This window comes from Lissotriton vulgaris, chromosome 1_1, assembly GCF_964263255.1.
Source record: "Lissotriton vulgaris chromosome 1_1, aLisVul1.2, whole genome shotgun sequence".
In the NCBI taxonomy this organism is placed as follows: domain Eukaryota; kingdom Metazoa; phylum Chordata; class Amphibia; order Caudata; family Salamandridae; genus Lissotriton; species Lissotriton vulgaris.
This window is the reverse complement of record NC_141685.1, coordinates 281,608,334-281,628,486: the sequence shown is the minus strand read 5'-3', so window position 1 is coordinate 281,628,486 and position 20,153 is coordinate 281,608,334. Positions and strand designations below refer to the sequence as shown.

The following is a 20,153-nucleotide window of genomic DNA, read 5'->3' as shown; positions in this document are numbered from 1 at the left end:
CGAATGATGCGTACCGCACCGAACAAACTTCTGGGTCAATAGCATCGTTTACCGAGAAACCCCTTGGAGCAGACAGATCATGGATCAGCCTAAATTCCCCCGGGTCCTTCTTGGGGACGACCCCTAATGGGGAACAGATGAAACCCGCTACTGGCGGGCGCTGAAAAGGCCCAGCCACCTGGCCCAGGCTCACTTCTTTAGCAATTTTCCTCTCCACCACACCTGGATTATGCTGTGCCGAAAGCTGGTTTTTACAAAAAGGTTCCCCATGAAAATCCCCCGTCGGGATGTGGAAGCCATATAAGAATCCCTTCCTCAACACCCCAGCAGAGACATAATCAGGGTATTTGTTCAACCAAGGAGTCATAGCCACGAGATCAACGGGCGTAGGCAATTGTACATAATGATCCACCTCAGTCTTGCTTGGACCCTCCTTTACCTCCCGACCCGCCATTCTTCGATCTGCATGAATTCTCCGGGTGAGAGGAATTTCCACAACCCGCACACACATGCTTGAACCTACATGTACCTCGCGGTCTGTTACAGTTGCCTCTATTGAACCCCAACAGACCCCTCGCTTTCCACCATTCCCACCGGTTTTCGGCTGGTGATCACTGCCGGCGCCTGCACGAAAGGGCACCGCGGGCTTTTGGCGGGAAACTCCCGACCCATTCCCACCTGGCGAGGATGTCCCTGCCGACCCAGGCAGGAGCTGCTTATGCCAAGAGATAGAATCGAGGCAATCCCATGTCAGAGAGGAATCATACTCTTTCGCTTTACGAAATTTCATGTCGTAACCTTTCCAGTCATCCCCCTCATACATTTCATAAAAATCCATTATACGAGCCTGATAACAAGACAGTTCGGTCAATACCTCGGGCTTACGTTCACCAATAATCGCAGTAAACATTGCAAAGGCCTTTGCCCAATTCGTTATCGTCTCCTCCACCCTGAACTCCGCCATTTTGGCGCGCCAGACGCTCGGGTGCCACAAATCTTTCTGTGTTTTAGCATACTCCATCTCGCGATGGTCAGTCAACAATGAAAACATATTGACATACTTGTCTGCCCATATCAATTCTTTCGTGGCCAACGGGATATGTTGAACCACCCTCTCCCGTCTTGAGGGTAATGAGCCCTCCCCCGCCACTGGCAAAGCGAGCTTACCCGGTTCGGTCGTTGTTCTCGCCGTTTTCTCGAGCCCAGCCGCCGGTCCATCCGGTGTCACCTGTGGGGGAACAAGAGGGAGATTCACCTTCGCGGCATCTCGCGACTGCTGCAACTGCTGGATTAGTAATTTGGCCTCTTCGGCCGTGTCTCCGGGCGCCGTAGCACCCCCTGCCTTTTTGTTGAGCCATGCGGCCAACTGGGTGGCCAATTCAGGAGGCATATCCTCATCGGTTGGGGCGTAATCACAACCAGAATCGGTTGACCCGCGTCTGGGATTGGTACTGGGTCATCGGCTGGTACTGCAGGGATAACTGGGGGCACCTCAGGGACCGGAACCTCCCCTGCAACCGCCCTCCTCTTGACCCGTTTCCCTCTACCCTCGGGAACGACTCCCGGCAATGCCGGGCCTATTACCTTCTTCGGGTTACCAGGCTTGTTCATTGCGGCCAGTTGTTTCTTGATGCCCGCCATATCCCGACCAAGCGCTGGGACTTGTCCGATGCTTCGTTCCATTCTCGCCATTCTGTTCACCAACATGCGAAGCACTTTGTCTGTCTCGGAACCCTTTCCTGCCTTCTTGCCCGACATCGTTTCGATTATCCGCTCCGAGTCGATCAACACGGTCCTAAATCCTTCGCTTCGAAGTCACTGAAAGAGAAACACAAAAATTACAAGTTCTCAAAATTGCTCCTTGTTCCGTCGAGGGCTCACGAGCAACGAGTGGGTGCAGCCTTCCAAGCACAGGAACAAGAGGACGCTTCTTCGGATTCCCGCTCTATTTATTCTTCTTCGGGAGGGCGTGTACCCTCCCCCGGTACGCCTACCGGGCGTGGCCATCGGTGTAGGTGTCTAGGACAACCCCTCTTGGGCGGGAAAAGGGTCGCCCCTTTCCAGAATGCCTATTCCCATCATGCTGAGTCACTCCTTACACCTGCTTCAAGCAGGCGCAACGTTGTGACGCAGTGGCGTCATGAAAGTGACTCTGTGAAATTTTGTAGATTTTACTGTGTCACTTTTACGAGGCTTCCTTGTGACGGAACGCCCACCCGGCATACATTACACCTTGGAGCATGTACGCCAGAGTGGTGTTTGGTCTGTTGATGACAGATCTCAAGCAGGGTGTGGTCGTAGTACTTATATTTGCATATTTTCTGTGCAATGCCATCAACTTCTTTTCTTTATTTTTCTGAGGTAAAGTGTCAATTTTAACTTCTGTTAGTACTCTCCGATCTTTCACTCCTTCCCATTTTAATCAAAGTGAATATATAAATTATGACCATAATAAAAGTAGGTGTTACTTAGTCCTACGGCGTCAAATTACAGCTTTACATGTTAAGGATTTAGCTCTTTACTATTTGTCTAGAAGGTTCCTCTTAAAGAGGAGCCACCTATTCATGGTTAATGAAACATCTGGATAAAAACTTTTGTTCTTATCTGAACTGAAATGGATTGCTGAATAGTCATATTGCATTAATTAAATGTTATTATATTCTTTTCATTAAGAAGCGCGGTATACATTGAAATTTGTTTTGTAGATATTGCTAACTATGTTAATAAATGGGAGATATTGCCGGTTGATTTTGTAAACACAAACGAAAACAGCCAGTCTTGTCCTTGTTTGCCGATCTTGCACAATTTTACCTTATTTTGAAAGCCTGGATTTTTTTAGTCCATGTAACTTCCATTCTAGATTTGCTGCTCAATAGAATGCTTTGTGAGAAAATGTCTCTCCAGGCATAAATAAATGATTACAACAAGCTTAAAGTTAAACAAAACAGACTTGTAGAGTGTAAAGTAGTGGGCCCTGGGCCCACTCGTTGAAGAAACAGTGACACTAGTGACATGGGTACTTACCTAACTGACCACAAGTTAGAGCACCTGGTACTTTTTAGGTTTCACCTGCACAGCTGTGCTTGTGAAATCTATTGTTTATATTATAACCTTAAAAAGGGCCTTTCATCCCTAGCCTCTCTTTCCTAGCTTCTGTGCTTGCCCTGTACTTTTCCTCCAATCTATTGGTTTTATCATGTTTCCTGCATTTACAAAGGCTTGTTCCTTGTCTGCTTCTCTTATCAGTTTCCGTGGCCAAAATACTTTTAACATCTGCTTTGGTGCCACTCTTTTTTCAGAAAGTCACCCTCTTTTCTGATTTTTCGTCTTAGAAAGTATATATATAGCATCTGGAGAAAGTGATTTGCCCAGAATGATAGGATGTTGCGCTGCCGAGACACAAACAGGGATCACCAGCTCTCAAGTCAGCAGCTCTGGCCACTGCACCACATCCTCTCCACTCCTGTGTTACTTGTCAGGGAGGTCCTTTCTTTGTCCCTAGCAATGAGTGAAGAAAACAGCATTAAATTCATCACACAGTCCAAACAGATGCATTACCAATGCTTGTATTGACAGGGTCACCTGACTGGTGACGCCTGTGTTGTATGTGTGTGTTTGAAGACAATTCTGCTAGGGAGGGGCAGATAAATGACATGTCCAGCAGAACATCTGTCAGAAATTGGATTAATGGTGCATTCTACAGCACTTGTTTCATTATATATTGAAAGGTCTGTGTCTACTGAGGGTCAAGACACTAAGGGGCATATTTACAAGCTCCTGTTAGCTGCCGGAAATTCACTTTCGGTGACGGTCCGGCGGCTCACACTGCAGGGCCATATCTACAAGGTCATTTAAAGCCACCCTACGTGGATTTTATCATGGCCTAGTAGATATGGACTGAGGCAATGCAGCTAAAGTTGCTGTGTTGCTTCACCCTGCAATAAGAAGGCGTGCCATGGGCATTATGGTGGGTGTTCCCACGTATCACCCATGGTATTGACTTACAAGAATTAATAAACCTGGGAATACGTCAAAAGGCTACACCTCCTAGGGGAGGTGTAAGTGAGATGCAAAGAGGAGAAATACCTTAATTTCTTCTCGCTTTTCCTTTTTCTATGTGTGCTGCGTTCTTCAGCACACATGGAGGAAAAACGCCTCTCGTAATTGTTTTTGTGCAGGAAGGTGTCGCTTCCTGCATAAAAACAGTCATCCCTGCAATGCAGGCACCCTTGCACCATGGTGCAAGGGTGCTTGCGTTAGCACATGGCAGCCCATTGTGCAGCAGCGCAGGGAAAAGGACAGGAATGCACTTATCTCATAGATTACTGATTCTGCTGGTCCTTTTCTTTTGACTCAGGGCAGCGCATTAAGATTTTTTGCGGCGTCGCCCTAAGCGCCAAAACCTCATAAATGAGGCCGTTAATTTGAAGAGCTTGGCCACATTTTATAGCTCATTGTCTAAAGTTCCCCTCAAAATTCTCCTCTCCCCCGGCCTTGCCTCTCACACCTCCACTAAAACATTAAGCGGTATATTTACATGGAAAGAAATTGAGAGCGGCGTTAGCATTCTTGGTTTAATGCCACGCTCCGCCACTTTTGGAAATGCACGACCAAGGTATTTACAACAATACTCTGCAGCCCTGTGTTTCCGCACACCCTGCCACAAATTACAGCTGCCTAGCCCAAATGCAGGCACCCTTGGACATAGTGCAAAGGTGACTGCTATGGGGGAATGATTGCTTATGTGTAGAAAGGGATACCTTTCTGCACATAAACAGTCATGCATGGCGTTTTGTTGTTTTTATATGTGCTGCATAATTCAGCACACATAGAAACATCATAAAACGAGGTGATGTAAAGCATTTCTGCTCATTTCTCCATGTAAAGACCAGGGGCCAGACTTACAAGAACTGGCGCATCTCTGCGTATTAGCAGAGATGCGACAGCTACTTTGCGTGACAGAAAAACTAACCTTGCACCACCATGGATGCGCCGCATTTACAATGCGGTGCACCGTGGCGCAAGGATAGACAGATGTGTGACGCATCCTTTGTCGGAAAGGCAATGCATTGTTGAAGTAAAGTCGTAAGCACGACACAACTCCAACAATGGTCAGGAATGACTATTCCCATCATGCTGCATCACTCCTTACACCTGCTTCAAGCAGGCGCAACGTTGTGACGCAGTGGTGTCATAAAAGAGACTCAGTGAAATTTTGTAGATTTTACTGTGTCACTTTTACGAGGCTTCCTTGCGACGGAACGCCCACCCGGCATACATTACACCTTGGAGCATGTATGCCAGAGTGGTGTTTGGTTTGTTGATGACAGATCTCAAGCAGGGCGTGGTCGTAGTACTTATATTTGCATATTTTCTGTGCAATGCCATCAACTTCTTTTCTTTAGTTTTCTGAGGTAAATTGTCAATTTTAACTTCTGTTAGTACTCTCAGATCTTTCACTCCTTCCCATTTTAATCAAAGTGAATATATAAATTATGACCATAATAAAAGTAGGTGTTACTTAGTCCTACGGCGTCAAATTACAACTTTACATGTTAAGAATTTAGCTCTTTACTGTTTGTCCAGAAGGTTCCTCTTAAAGAGGAGCCATCTATTCATGGTTAATGAAACATCTGGATAAAAACTTTTGTTCTTATCTAAATTGAAATGGGTTGCTGAATAGTCATATTGCATTAATTAAATGTTATTATATTCTTTTCATTAAAAAGCGCGGTATACGTTGAAATTTGTTTTGTAGATATTGCTAACTATGTTAATAAATGGGAGATGTTGCCAGTTGATTTTGTAAACACAAACGAAAACAGCCAGTCTTGTCCTTGTTTGCCGATCTTGCACAATTTTACCTTATTTTGAAAGCCTGGATTTTTTAGTCCATGTAACTTCCATTCTAGATTTGCTGCTCAATAGAATGCTTCGTGAGAAAATGTCTCTCCAGGCATATATAAATGATAACAACAAGCTTAAAGTTAAACAAAACAGACTTGTAGAGTGTAAAGTAGTGGGCCCTGGGCCCACTCATTGAAGGAACAGTGACACTAGTGACATGGGTACTTACCTAACTGACCACAAGTTAGAGCACCTGGTACTTTTTAGGTTTCACCTGCACAGCTGTGCTTGTGAAATCTATTGTTTATATTATAACCTTAAAAAGGGCCTTTCATCCCTAGCCTCTCTTTCCTGGCTTCTGTGCTTGCCCTTTACTTTTCCTCCAATCTATTGGTTTTATCATGTTTCCTGCATTTACAAAGGCTTGTTCCTTGTCTGCTTCTCTTATCAGTTTCCGTGGCCAAAATACTTTTAACATCTGCTTTGGTGCCACTCTTTTTTCAGAAAGTCACCCTCGTTTTGCTTTTTCGTCTCAGAAAGTATATATATAGCATCTAGAGAAAGTGATTTGCCCAGAATCATAGGATGTTGCGCTGCCGAGACGCAAACAGGGATCACCAGCTCTCGAGTCAGCAGCTCTGGCCACTGCACCACATCCTCTCCACTCCTGTGTTACTTGTCAGGGAGGTCCTTTCTTTGTCCCTAGCGATGAGTGAAGAAAACAGCATTAAATTCATCACACAGTCCAAACAGATGCATTACCAATGCTTGTATTGACAGGGTCACCTGACTGGTGACGCCTGTGTTGTATGTGTGTGTTTGAAGACAATTCTGCTAGGGAGGGGCAGATAAATGACATGTCCAGCAGAACATCTGTCAGAAATTGGATTAATGGTGCATTCTACAACACTTGTTTCATTATATATTGAAATGTCTGTGTCTAATGAGGGTCAAGACACTCAGGGGCATATTTACAAGCTCCTGTTAGCTGCCGAAAATTCACTTTCGGTGACGGTCCGGCGGCTCACACTGCAGGGCCATATCTACAAGGTCATTTAAAGCCACCCTACGTGGATTTTATCATGGCCTAGTAGATATGGACTGAGGCAACGCAGCTAACGTTGCTGTGTTGCTTCACCCTGCAATAAGAAGGCGTGCCATGGGCATTATGGTGGGTGTTCCCACGTAACACCCATGGTATTGACTTACAAGAATTAATAAACCTGGGAATACGTCAAAAGGCTACACCTCCTAGGGGAGGTGTAAGTGAGAGGCAAAGAGGAGAAATATCTTAATTACTTCTCGCTTTTCCTTTTTCTATGTGTGCTTCATTCTGCAGCACACATAGAGGAAAAACGCCTCTCGTAATTGTTTTTGTGCAGGAAGGTGTCTCTTCCTGCACAAAAACAGTCATCCCTGCAATGGAGGCACCCTTGCACCATGGTGCAAGGGTGCTTGCGTTATCTCATGGCAGCCCATTGTGCGGCAGTGCGGAGAAAAGGACAGGAATGCACGTATCTCATAGATTACTGATTCTGCAGGTCCTTTTCTTTTGACTCAGGGCAGCGCATTAGGACTTTTTGCGGCGCTGCCCTAAGCGCCAAAACCTCATAAATGAGGCCAATAATTTGAAGACCTTGGCCACATTTTATAGCTCATTGTATAAAGTTCCCCTCAAAATTCTCCTCTCCCCCTGCCTTGCGTCTCCCGCCTCCAATAAAACATTAAGCGGTATATTTACATGGAAAGAAATTGAGAGCGGCGTTAGCATTCTTGGTTTAATGCCACGCTCCGCCACTTTTGGAAATGCACGACCAAGGTATTTACAACAATACTCTGCAGCCCTGTGTTTCCGCACACCCTGCCACAAATTACAGCTGCCTACCCCCAACGCAGGCACCCTTGGACATAGTGCAAAGGTGACTGCTATGGGGGAATGATTGCTTATGTGTAGAAAGGGATACCTTTCTGCACATAAACAATCATGCATGGCGTTTTGTTGTTTTTATATGTGCAGCATAATTCAGCACACATAGAAACATCATAAAACGAGGTGATGTAAAGCATTTCTCCTCATTACTCCATGTAAAGACCAGGGGCCAGACTTACAAGAACTGGCGCATCTCTGCGTATTAGCAGAGATGCGACAGCTACTTTGCGTGACAGAAAAACTAACCTTGCGCCACCATGGATGCGCCGCATTTACAATGCGGTGCACCGTGGCGCAAGGATAGACAGATGTGTGACGCATCTTTTGTCGGAAAGGCAATGCATTGTTGAAGTAAAGTCGTAAGCACGACACAACTCCAGCAATGGTCAGGAATGACTATTCCCATCATGCTGCGTCACTCCTTACACCTGCTTCAAGCAGGCGCAACGTTGTGACGCAGTGGTGTCATAAAAGAGACTCAGTGAAATTTTGTAGATTTTACTGTGTCACTTTTACGAGGCTTCCTTGCGACGGAACGCCCACCCAGCATACATTACACCTTGGAGCATGTACGCCAGAGTGGTGTTTGGTTTGTTGATGACAGATCTCAAGCAGGGCGTGGTCGTAGTACTTATATTTGCATATTTTCTGTGCAATGCCATCAACTTCTTTTCTTTAGTTTTCTGAGGTAAATTGTCAATTTTAACTTCTGTTAGTACTCTCAGATCTTTCACTACTTCCCATTTTAATCAAAGTGAATATATAAATTATGACCATAATAAAAGTAGGTGTTACTTAGTCCTACGGCGTCAAATTACAACTTTACATGTTACGAATTTAGCTCTTTACTATTTGTCTAGAAGGTTCCTCCTAAAGAGGAGCCAACAATTGACGGTTAATGAAAGATCTGGATAAAATCTTTTGTTCTTATCTAAACTGAAATGGATTGCTGAATAGTCATATTGCATTAATTAAATGTTATTATATTCTTTTAATTAAGAAGCGCGGTATACATTGAAATTTGTTTTGTAGATATTGCTAACTATGTTAATAAATGGGAGATGTTGCCAGTTGATTTTGTAAACACAAACGAAAATAGCCAGTCTTGTCCTTGTTTGCCGATCTTGCACAATTTTACCTTATTTTGAAAGCCTGGATTTTTTTAGTCCATGTAACTTCCATTCTAGATTTGCTGCTCAATAGAATGCTTTGTGAAAAAATGTCTCTCCAGGCATATATAAATGATTACAGCAAGCTTAAAGTTAAATAAAACAGACTTGTAGAGTGTAAAGTAGTGGGCCCTGGGCCCACTCGTTGACGAAACAGTGACACTAGTGACATGGGTACTTACCTAACTGACCACAAGTTAGAGCACCTGGTACTTTTTAGGTTCCACCTGCACAGCTGTGCTTGTGAAATCTATTGTTTATATTATAACCTTAAAAAGGGCATTTCATCCCTAGCCTCTCTTTCCTGGCTTCTGTGCTTGCCACTTACTTTTCCTCCAATCTATTGGTTTTATCATGTTTCCTGCATTTACAAAGGCTTGTTCCTTGTCTGCTTCTCTTATCAGTTTCCGTGGCCAAAATACTTTTAACATCTGCTTTGGTGCCACTCCTTTTTCAGAAAGTCACCCTCTTTTCTGCTTTTTCGTCTTAGAAAGTATATATATAGCATCTGGAGAAAGTGATTTGCCCAGAATCATAGGATGTTGCGCTGCCGAGACACAAACAGGGATCACCAGCTCTCGAGTCAGCAGCTCTGGCCACTGCACCACATCCTCTCCACTCCTGTGTTACTTGTCAGGGAGGTCCTTTCTTTGTCCCTAGCGATGAGTGAAGAAAACAGCATTAAATTCATCACACAGTCCAAACAGATGCATTACCAATGCTTGTATTGACAGGGTCACCTGACTGGTGACGCCTGTGTTGTATGTGTGTGTTTGAAGACAATTCTGCTAGGGAGGGGCAGATAAATGACATGTCCAGCAGAACATCTGTCAGAAATTGGATTAATGGTGCATTCTACAACACTTGTTTCATTATATATTGAAATGTCTGTGTCTACTGAGGGTCAAGACACTAAGGGGCATATTTACAAGCTCCTGTTAGCTGCCGGAAATTCACTTTCGGTGACGGTCCGGCGGCTCACACTGCAGGGCCATATCTACAAGGTCATTTAAAGCCACCCTACGTGGATTTTATCATGGCCTAGTAGATATGGACTGAGGCAATTCAGCTAAAGTTGCTGTGTTGCTTCACCCTGCAATAAGAAGGCGTGCCATGGGCATTATGGTGGGTGTTCCCACGTATCACCCATAATATTGGCTTACATGAATTAATAAACCTGGGAATACGTCAAAAGGCTACACCTCCTAGGGGAGGTGTAAGTGAGATGCAAAGAGGAGAAATACCTTAATTTCTTCTCGCTTTTCCTTTTTCTATGTGTGCTGAATTCAGCACACATAGAGGAAAAACGCCTCTCGTAATTGTTTTTGTGCATGAAGGTGTCGCTTCCTGCACAAAAACAGTCATCCCTGCAATGCAGGCACCCTTGCACCATGGTGCAAGGGTGCTTGCGTTAGCACATGGCAGCCCATTGTGCAGCAGCGCAGGGAAAAGGACAGGAATGCACTTATATCATAGATTACTGATTCAGCTGGTCCTTTTCTTTTGACTCAGGGCAGCGCATTAAGATTTTTTGCGGCGTCGCCCTAAGCGCCAAAACCTCATAAATGAGGCCGTTAATTTGAAGAGCTTGGCCACATTTTATAGCTCATTGTCTAAAGTTCCCCTCAAAATTCTCCTCTCCCCCTGCCTTGCCTCTCACACCTCCACTAAAACATTAAGCGGTATATTTACATGGAAAGAAAATGAGAGCGGCGTTAGCATTCTTGGTTTAATGCCACTCTCCGCCACTTTTGGAAATGCACGACCAAGGTATTTACAACAATACTCTGCAGCCCTGTGTTTCCGCACACCCTGCCGCAAATTACAGCTGCCTAGCCCCAATGCAGGCACCCTTGGACATAGTGCAAAGGTGACTGCTATGGGGGAATGATTGCTTATGTGTAGAAAGGGATACCTTTCTGCACATAAACAATCATGCATGGCGTTTTGTTGTTTTTATATGTGCTGCATAATTCAGCACACATAGAAACATCATAAAACGAGGTGATGTAAAGCATTTCTGCTCATTACTCCATGTAAAGACCAGGGGCCAGACTTACAAGAACTGGCGCATCTCTGCGTATTAGCAGAGATGCAACAGCTACTTTGCGTGACAGAAAAACTAACCTTGCGCCACCATGGATGCGCCGCATTTACAATGCGGTGCACCGTGGCTCAAGGATAGACAGATGTGTGACGCATCCTTTGTCGGAAAGGCAATGCATTGTTGAAGTAAAGTCGTAAGCACGACACAACTCCAGCAATGGTCAGGAATGACTATTCCCATCATGCTGCATCACTCCTTACACCTGCTTCAAGCAGGCGCAACGTTGTGACGCAGTGGTGTCATAAAAGAGACTCAGTGAAATTTTGTAGATTTTACTGTGTCACTTTTACGAGGCTTCCTTGCGACGGAACGCCCACTCGGCATACATTACACCTTGGAGCATGTATGCCAGAGTGGTGTTTGGTTTGTTGATGACAGATCTCAAGCAGGGCGTGGTCGTAGTACTTATATTTGCATATTTTCTGCGCAATGCCATCAACTTCTTTTCTTTAGTTTTCTGAGGTAAATTGTCAATTTTAACTTCTGTTAGTACTCGCAGATCTTTCACTCCTTCCCATTTTAATCAAAGTGAATATATAAATTATGACCATAATAAAAGTAGGTGTTACTTAGTCCTACGGCGTCAAATTACAACTTTACATGTTAAGAATTTTGCTCTTTACTATTTGTCCAGAAGGTTCCTCTTAAAGAGGAGCCACCTATTCATGGTTAATGAAACATCTGGATAAAAACTTTTGTTCTTATCTAAACTGAAATGGGTTGCTGAATAGTCATATTTCATTAATTAAATGTTATTATATTCTTTTCATTAAGAAGCGCGGTATACATTGAAATTTGTTTTGTAGATATTGCTAACTATGTTAATAAATGGGAGATGTTGCCAGTTGATTTTGTAAACACAAACGAAAACAGCCAGTCTTGTCCTTGTTTGCCGATCTTGCACAATTTTACCTTATTTTGAAAGCCTGGATTTTTTAGTCCATGTAACTTCCATTCTAGATTTGCTGCTCAATAGAATGCTTTGTGAGAAAATGTCTCTCCAGGCATATATAAATGATTACAACAAGCTTAAAGTTAAACAAAACAGACTTGTAGAGTGTAAAGTAGTGGGCCCTGGGCCCACTCGTTGAAGGAACAGTGACACTAGTGACATGGGTACTTACCTAACTGACCACAAGTTAGAGCACCTGGTACTTTTTAGGTTTCACCTGCACAGCTGTGCTTGTGAAATCTATTGTTTATATTATAACCTTAATAAGGGCATTTCATCCCTAGCCTCTCTTTCCTGGCTTCTGTGCTTGCCACTTACTTTTCCTCCAATCTATTGGTTTTATCATGTTTCCTGCATTTACAAAGGCTTGTTCCTTGTCTGCTTCTCTTATCAGTTTCCGTGGCCAAAATACTTTTAACATCTGCTTTGGTGCCACTCTTTTTTCAGAAAGTCACCCTCTTTTCTGCTTTTTCGTCTTAGAAAGTATATATATAGCATCTGGAGAAAGTGATTTGCCCAGAATCATAGGATGTTGCGCTGCCGAGACGCAAACAGGGATCACCAGCTCTCGAGTCAGCAGCTCTGGCCACTGCACCACATCCTCTCCACTCCTGTGTTACTTGTCAGGGAGGTCCTTTCTTTGTCCCTAGCGATGAGTGAAGAAAACAGCATTAAATTCATCACACAGTCCAAACAGATGCATTACCAATGCTTGTATTGACAGGGTCACCTGACTGGTGACGCCTGTATTGTATGTGTGTGTTCGAAGACAATTCTGCTAGAGAGGGGCAGATAAATGACATGTCCCGCAGAACATCTGTCAAAATAGGATTAATGGTGCATTCTACAACACTTGTTTCATTATATATTGAAATGTCTGTGTCTACTGAGGGTCAAGACACTCAGGGGCATATTTACAAGCTCCTGTTAGCTGCCGGAAATTCACTTTCGGTCACGGTCCGGCGGCTCACACTGCAGGGCCATATCTACAAGGTCATTTAAAGCCACCCTACGTGGATTTTATCATGGCCTAGTAGATATGGACTGAGGCAACGCAGCTAAAGTTGCTGTGTTGCTTCACCCTGCAATAAGAAGGCGTGCCATGGGCATTATGGTGGGTGTTCCCACGTATCACCCATGGTATTGACTTACAAGAATTAATAAACCTGGGAATACGTCAAAAGGCTACACCTCCTAGCGGAGGTGTAAGTGAGACGCAAAGAGGAGAAATACCATAATTACTTCTCGCTTTTCCTTTTTCTATGTGTGCTTCATTCTGCAGCACACATAGAGGAAAAACGCCTCTCGTAATTGTTTTTGTGCAGGAAGGTGTCACTTCCTGCACAAAAACAGTCATCCCTGCAATGGAGGCACCCTTGCACCATGGTGCAAGGGTGCTTGCGTTATCTCATGGCAGCCCATTGTGCGGCAGTGCGGAGAAAAGGACAGGAATGCACGTATCTCATAGATTTCTGATTCTGCTGGTCCTTTTCTTTTGACTCAGGGCAGCGCATTAGGACTTTTTGCGGCGCTGCCCTAAGCGCCAAAACCTCATAAATGAGGCCAATAATTTGAAGACCTTGGCCACATTTTATAGCTCATTGTCTAAAGTTCCTCTCAAAATTCTCCTCTCCCCCTGCCTTGCGTCTCCCGCCTCCAATAAAACATTAAGCGGTATATTTACATGGAAAGAAATTGAGAGCGGCGTTAGCATTCTTGGTTTAATGCCACGCTCCGCCACTTTTGGAAATGCACGACCAAGGTATTTACAACAATACTCTGCAGCCCTGTGTTTCCGCCAACCCTGCCACAAATTACAGCTGCCTAGCCCCAATGCAGGCACCCTTGGACATAGTGCAAAGGTGACTGCTATGGGGGAATGATTGCTTATGTGTAGAAAGAGATACCTTTCTGCACATAAACAATCATGCATGGCGTTTTGTTGTTTTTATATGTGCAGCATAATTCAGCACACATAGAAACATCATAAAACGAGGTGATGTAAAGCATTTCTCCTCATTACTCCATGTAAAGACCAGGGGCCAGACTTACAAGAACTGGCGCATCTCTGCGTATTAGCAGAGATGCGACAGCTACTTTGCGTGACAGAAAAACTAACCTTGCGCCACCATGGATGCGCCGCATTTACAATGCGGTGCACCGTGGCGCAAGGATAGACAGATGTGTGACGCATCCTTTGTCGGAAAGGCAATGCATTGTTGAAGTAAAGTCGTAAGCACGACACAACTCCAGCAATGGTCAGGAATGACTATTCCCATCATGCTGCGTCACTCCTTACACCTGCTTCAAGCAGGCGCAACGTTGTGACGCAGTGGTGTCATAAAAGAGACTCAGTGAAATTTTGTAGATTTTACTGTGTCACTTTTACGAGGCATCCTTGCGACGGAACGCCCACCCAGCATACATTACACCTTGGAGCATGTACGCCAGAGTGGTGTTTGGTTTGTTGATGACAGATCTCAAGCAAGGCGTGGTCGTAGTACTTATATTTGCATATTTTCTGTGCAATGCCATCAACGTCTTTTCTTTAGTTTTCTGAGGTAAATTGTCAATTTTAACTTCTGTTAGTACTCTCAGATCTTTCACTCCTTCCCATTTTAATCAAAGTGAATATATAAATTATGACCATAATAAAAGTAGGTGTTACTTAGTCCTACGGCGTAAAATTACAACTTTACATGTTAAGAATTTAGCTCTTTACTATTTGTCTAGAAGGTTCCTCTTACAGAGGAGCCACCTATTCATGGTTAATGAAAGATCTGGATAAAAACTTTTGTTCTTATCTAAACTGAAATGGATTGCTGAATAGTCATATTGCATTAAGTAAATGTTATTATATTCTTTTCATTAAGAAGCGCGGTATACATTGAAATTTGTTATGTAGACATTGCTAACTATGTTAATAAATGGGAGATGCTGCCAGTTGATTTTGTAAACACAAACGAAAACAGCCAGTCTTGTCCTTGTTTGCCGATCTTACACAATTTTACCTTATTTTGAAAGCCTGGATTTTTTTAGTCCATGTAACTTCCATTCTAGATTTGCTGCTCAATAGAATGCTTTGTGAGAAAATGTCTCTCCAGGCATAAATAAATGATTACAACAAGCTTAAAGTTCAACAAAACAGACTTGTAGAGTGTAAAGTAGTGGGCCCTGGGCCCACTCGTTGAAGAAACAGTGACACTAGTGACATGGGTACTTACCTAACTGACCACAAGTTAGAGCACCTGGTACTTTTTAGGTTCCACCTGCACAGCTGTGCTTGTGAAATCTATTGTTTATATTATAACCTTAAAAAGGGCCTTTCATCCCTAGCCTCTCTTTCCTGGCTTCTGTGCTTGCCTCTTACTTTTCCTCCAATCTATTGGTTTTATCATGTTTTCTGCATTTACAAAGGCTTGTTCCTTGTCTGCTTCTCTTATCAGTTTCTGTGGCCAAAATATTTGTAACATCTGCTTTGGTGCCACTCTTTTTTTCAGAAAGTCACACTCTTTTCTGCGTTTTAGTCTTAGAAAGTATATATATAGCATCTGGAGAAAGTGATTTGCCCAGAATCATAGGATGTTGCGCTGCCGAGACGCAAACAGGGATCAACAGCTCTCGAGTCAGCAGCTCTGGCCACTGCACCACATCCTCTCCACTCCCGTGTTACTTGTCAGGGAGGTCCTTTCTTTGTCCCTTGCGATGAGTGAAGAAAACAGCATTAAATTCATTACACAGTCCAAACAGATGCATTACCAATGCTTGTATTGACAGGGTCACCTGACTGGTGATGCCTGTGTTGTATGTGTGTGTTTGAAGACAATTCTGCTAGAGAGGGGCAGATAAATGACATGTCCAGCAGAACATCTGTCAGAAATTGGATTAATGGTGCATTCTACAACACTTGTTTCATTATATATTGAAATGTCTGTGTCTACTGAGGGTCAAGACACTCAGGGGCATATTTACAAGCTCCTGTTAGCTGCCGGAAATTCACTTTCGGTCACGGTCCGGCGGCTCACACTGCAGGGCCATATCTACAAGGTCATTTAAAGCCACCCTACGTGGATTTTATCATGGCCTAGTAGATATGGACTGAGGCAATGCAGCTAAAGTTGCTGTGTTGCTTCACCATGCAATAAGAAGGCGTGCCATGGGCATTATGGTGGGTGTTCCCACGTATCACCCATGGTATTGACTTACAAGAATTAATAAACCTGGGAATACGTCAAAAGGCTACACCTCCTAGGGGAGGTGTAAGTGAGACACAAAGAGGAGAAATACCTTAATTTCTTCTCGCTTTTCCTTTTTCTATGTGTGCTGCATTCAGCAGCGCACATAGAGGAAAAACGCCTCTCGTAATTGTTTTTGTGCAGGAAGGTGTCTGTTCCTGCACAAAAACAGTCATCCCTGCAAAGCAGGCACCCTTGCACCATGGTGTAAGGGTGCTTGCGTTAGCACATGGCAGCCCATTGTGCAGCAGCGCAGGGAAAAGGACAGGAATGCACTGATCTCATAGATTACTGATTCTGCTGGTCCTTTTCTTTTGACTCAGGGCAGCGCATTAAAAAAAAAACCTCATAAATGAGGCCGTTAATTTGAAGAGCTTGGCCACATTTTATAGCTCATTGTCTAAAGTTCCCCTCAAAATTCTCCTCTCCCCCTGCCTTGCGTCTCACGCCTCCACTAAAACATTAAGCGGTATATTTACATGGATAGAAATTGAGAGCGGCGTTAGCATTCTTGGTTTAATACCACGCTCCGCCACTTTTGGAAACGCACGACCAAGGTATTTACAACAATACTCTGCAGCCCTGTGTTTCCACCTGCCCTGCCACAAATTACAGCTGCCTAGCCCCAACGCAGGCACCCTTGGACATAGTGCAAAGGTGACTGCTATGGGGGAATGATTGCTTATGTGCAGAAAGGGATACCTTTCTGCACATAAACAATCATGCATGGCGTTTTGTTGTTTTTATATGTGTTGCATAAAACAGCACACGCAGAAACATCAAAAACGAGGTGATATAAAGCATTTCTGCTCATTACTCCATGTAAAGACCAGGGGCAGACTTACAAGAACTGGCGCATCTCTGTATATTAGCAGAGATGAGCCAGTTACTTTGCGTGACAGAAAAACTAACCTTGCGCCACCATGGATGCGCCGCATTTACAATGCGGTCCACCGTGGTGCAAGGATAGACAGATGTGTGATGCATCCTTGGTCGGAAAGGCAATGCATTGTTGGAGTCAAGTCGTAAGCACGACACAACTCCAGCAATGGTCAGGAATGCATATTCCCATCATGCTGCGCCACTCCTTACACCTGCTTCAAGCAGGCGCAACGTTGTGACGCAGTGGCGTCATAAAAGTGACTCTGTGAAATTGTGTAGATTTTACTGTGTCACTTTTACCAGGCTTCCTTGCGACGGAACGCCCACCCGGCATACATTACACCTTGGCGCATGTACGCCAGAGTGGTGTTTGGTTTGTTGATGAGAGATCTCAAGCAGGTCGTGGTCGTAGTACTTATATTTGCATATTTTCTGTGCAATGCCATCAACTTTTTTTCTTTATTTTTCTGTGTTAAATTGTCAATTTTAACTTCTGTTAGTACTCTCAGATCTTTCACTCCTTCCCATTTTAATCAAAGTGAATATATGCATTTTGACCATGATAAAAGTAGGTGTTACTTAGTCCTACGGCGTGAAATTACAACTTTATATGTTAAGAATTTACAGCCTGATTCATCAAAGGGCCGTTTTGCGAGTCAGTAATAGCGATTCATAAGGAATCGCTATTAGTGACTTGCAAAACGGTATTCATGTAGGAATCGCAAAATAAAGTGCGATTCCTACATATTCCTTATTTGCGATTAGCTAATTGCTAATCGCAAATAAGGAATAACTCCCCATTCATTCCTATGGGCCAAAAGGCTCATAGGAATGAACGGGGAGTATTCCTTATTTGCGATTAACAATTAGCTAATCGCAAATAAGATAGCGATTTAAAGGGTGCCAGGGGTGTCCAAAGGACACCCTGTAGCACCCCTTAAATGCAAATTTAAACAGGTGTTGCGCACACACATGTCCAAAGGACATGTATGTGTGCAACATGCAACTTAGAAAAATGCTTTTAAAAGCATTTTTCTAAGTTTTCGCTATTTACCTCGAGGTTTGACCTCGCGGTAAATAGCGGCCGAAATTTGCGATTTCGCAATTTTAAAATGTTTCAAGAATAGCATTTAAGGAATCTCTAATAGAGATTCCTTAAAGGCTATTCCTCGCAAATTTGCGAGTTTCTAAATAGCGATTTTTGCATTTGGGATGATGAATCCCAAATGCAAAAATTGCACTCGCAAAGGGCCAGATTCTCAGAATCTGGCCCTTTGCGAGCACATATATGAATGATGAATCAGGCTGTTAGCTCTTTACTATTTGTCTAGAAGGTTCCTCTTAAAGAGGAGCCACCTATTCATGGTTAATGAAAGATCTGGATAAAAACTTTTGTTCTTATCTAAACTGAAATGGATTGCTGAATAATCATATTGCATTAATTAAATGTTATTATATTCCTTTCATTAAGAAGCGCGGTATACATTGAAATTTCTTTTGTAGATATTGCTAACTTTGTTAATAAATGGGAAATGTTGCCAGTTGATTTTGTAAACACAAACGAAAACAGCCAGTCTCGTCCTTGTTTGCCGAAATTGCACAATTTTACCTTATTTTGAAAGCCTGGATTTTTTTTGTCCATGTAACCTCCATTCTAGATTTGCTGCTCAATAGAATGCTTTCTGAGAAGTTGTCTCTCCAGGCATCAATAAATGATTACAACAAGCTTAAAGTTAAACAAAACAGACTTGCAGAGTGTAAAGTAGTGGGCCACGGGCCCACTCGTTGAAGAAACAGTGACACTAGTGACATGGGTACTTACCTAACTGACCACAAGTTAGAGCACCTGGTACTTTTTAGGTTCCACCTGTACAGCTGTGCTTGTGAAATCTACTGTTTATATTATAACCTTAAAAAGGGCCTTTCATCCATAGCCTCTCTTTCCTGGCTTCTGTGCTTGTCACTTACTTTTCCTCCAATCTATTCGTTTTATCATGTTTCTTGCATTTACAAAGGCTTGTTTCTTGTCTGCTTCTCTTATCAGTTTACGTGGCCAAAAAACTTTAAACATCTGCTTTGGTGCCACTCTTTTTTCAGAAAGTCACCCTCATTTCTGCTTTTTCGGCTTAGAACATATATATAGCATCTGGAGAAAGTGATTTGCCCAGAATCATAGGATGTTGCGCTGCCGAGACGCAAACAGGGATCCCCAGCTCTCGAGTCAGCAGCTCTGGCCACTGCACCACATCCTCTCCACTCCCGTGTTACTTGTCAGGGAGGTCCTTCCTGTGTCCCTAGCGATGAGTGATGAAAACAGCATTACATTCATCACACAGTCCAATCAGATGCATTACCAATGCTTGTATTGACAGGGTCACCTAACTGGTGATGCCTGTGTTGTATGTGTGTGTTTGAAGACAATTCTGCTAGGGAGGGGCAGATAAATGACATGTCCAGCAGAACATCTGTCAAAAATTGGATTATTGGTGCATTCTACAACACTTTTTTCATTATATATTGAAATGTCTGTGTCTACTGAGGGTCAAGACACTCAGGGGCATATTTACAAGCTCCTGTTTGCTGCAGGAAATTCACTTTCGGTGATGGTCCGGCGGCGCACACTGCAGGGCCATATCTACAAGGTCATGTAAAGCCACCCTACGTGGATTTTATCATGGCCTTGTAGATATGGACTGAGGCAACGAACCTAAAGTTGCTGTGTTGCTTCAACCTGCAATAAGGAGGCGTGCCATGGGCATTACGGTGGTGTTCCCACGTAACCCCCATGGTATTGACTTACGAGAAATAAGAAACCTGGGAATACGTCAAAAGGCTACAGGGGAGGTGTAAGTGAGACGCAAAGAGGAGAAATACCTATATTTCTTCTCGCTTTTCCTTGTTCTATGTGTGCTGCATTCTGCAGCACACATAGAGGAAAAACGCCTCTCGTAATTGTTTTTGTGCAGGAAGGTGTCTCTTCCTGCACAAAAACAGTCATCCCTGCAATGCAGGCACCCTTGCACCATGGTGC

General features: G+C 43.6%; 1 non-coding gene and 5 pseudogenes across 1 annotated transcript; all 6 read left to right on the top strand.

Moving 5' to 3' along the window:
- The first annotated feature begins 2,503 nt into the window (after window positions 1-2,503).
- On the top strand, window positions 2,504-2,559 carry LOC147747035 (U7 small nuclear RNA). Its single transcript, XR_015300489.1, has one exon. It is a non-coding gene; the product is annotated as a U7 small nuclear RNA (small nuclear RNA).
- Window positions 2,560-5,557: 2,998 nt separating this feature from the next.
- On the top strand, window positions 5,558-5,612 carry LOC147747034 (U7 small nuclear RNA; annotated as a pseudogene).
- Window positions 5,613-8,608: 2,996 nt separating this feature from the next.
- Window positions 8,609-8,663, top strand: LOC147747033 (U7 small nuclear RNA; annotated as a pseudogene).
- A 2,995-nt stretch (window positions 8,664-11,658) lies between these two features.
- Window positions 11,659-11,713, top strand: LOC147747032 (U7 small nuclear RNA; annotated as a pseudogene).
- A 2,996-nt stretch (window positions 11,714-14,709) lies between these two features.
- LOC147747031 (U7 small nuclear RNA) lies at window positions 14,710-14,764 on the top strand (annotated as a pseudogene).
- Window positions 14,765-18,425: 3,661 nt separating this feature from the next.
- LOC147747030 (U7 small nuclear RNA) lies at window positions 18,426-18,479 on the top strand (annotated as a pseudogene).
- The last annotated feature ends 1,674 nt before the right edge of the window (window positions 18,480-20,153 follow it).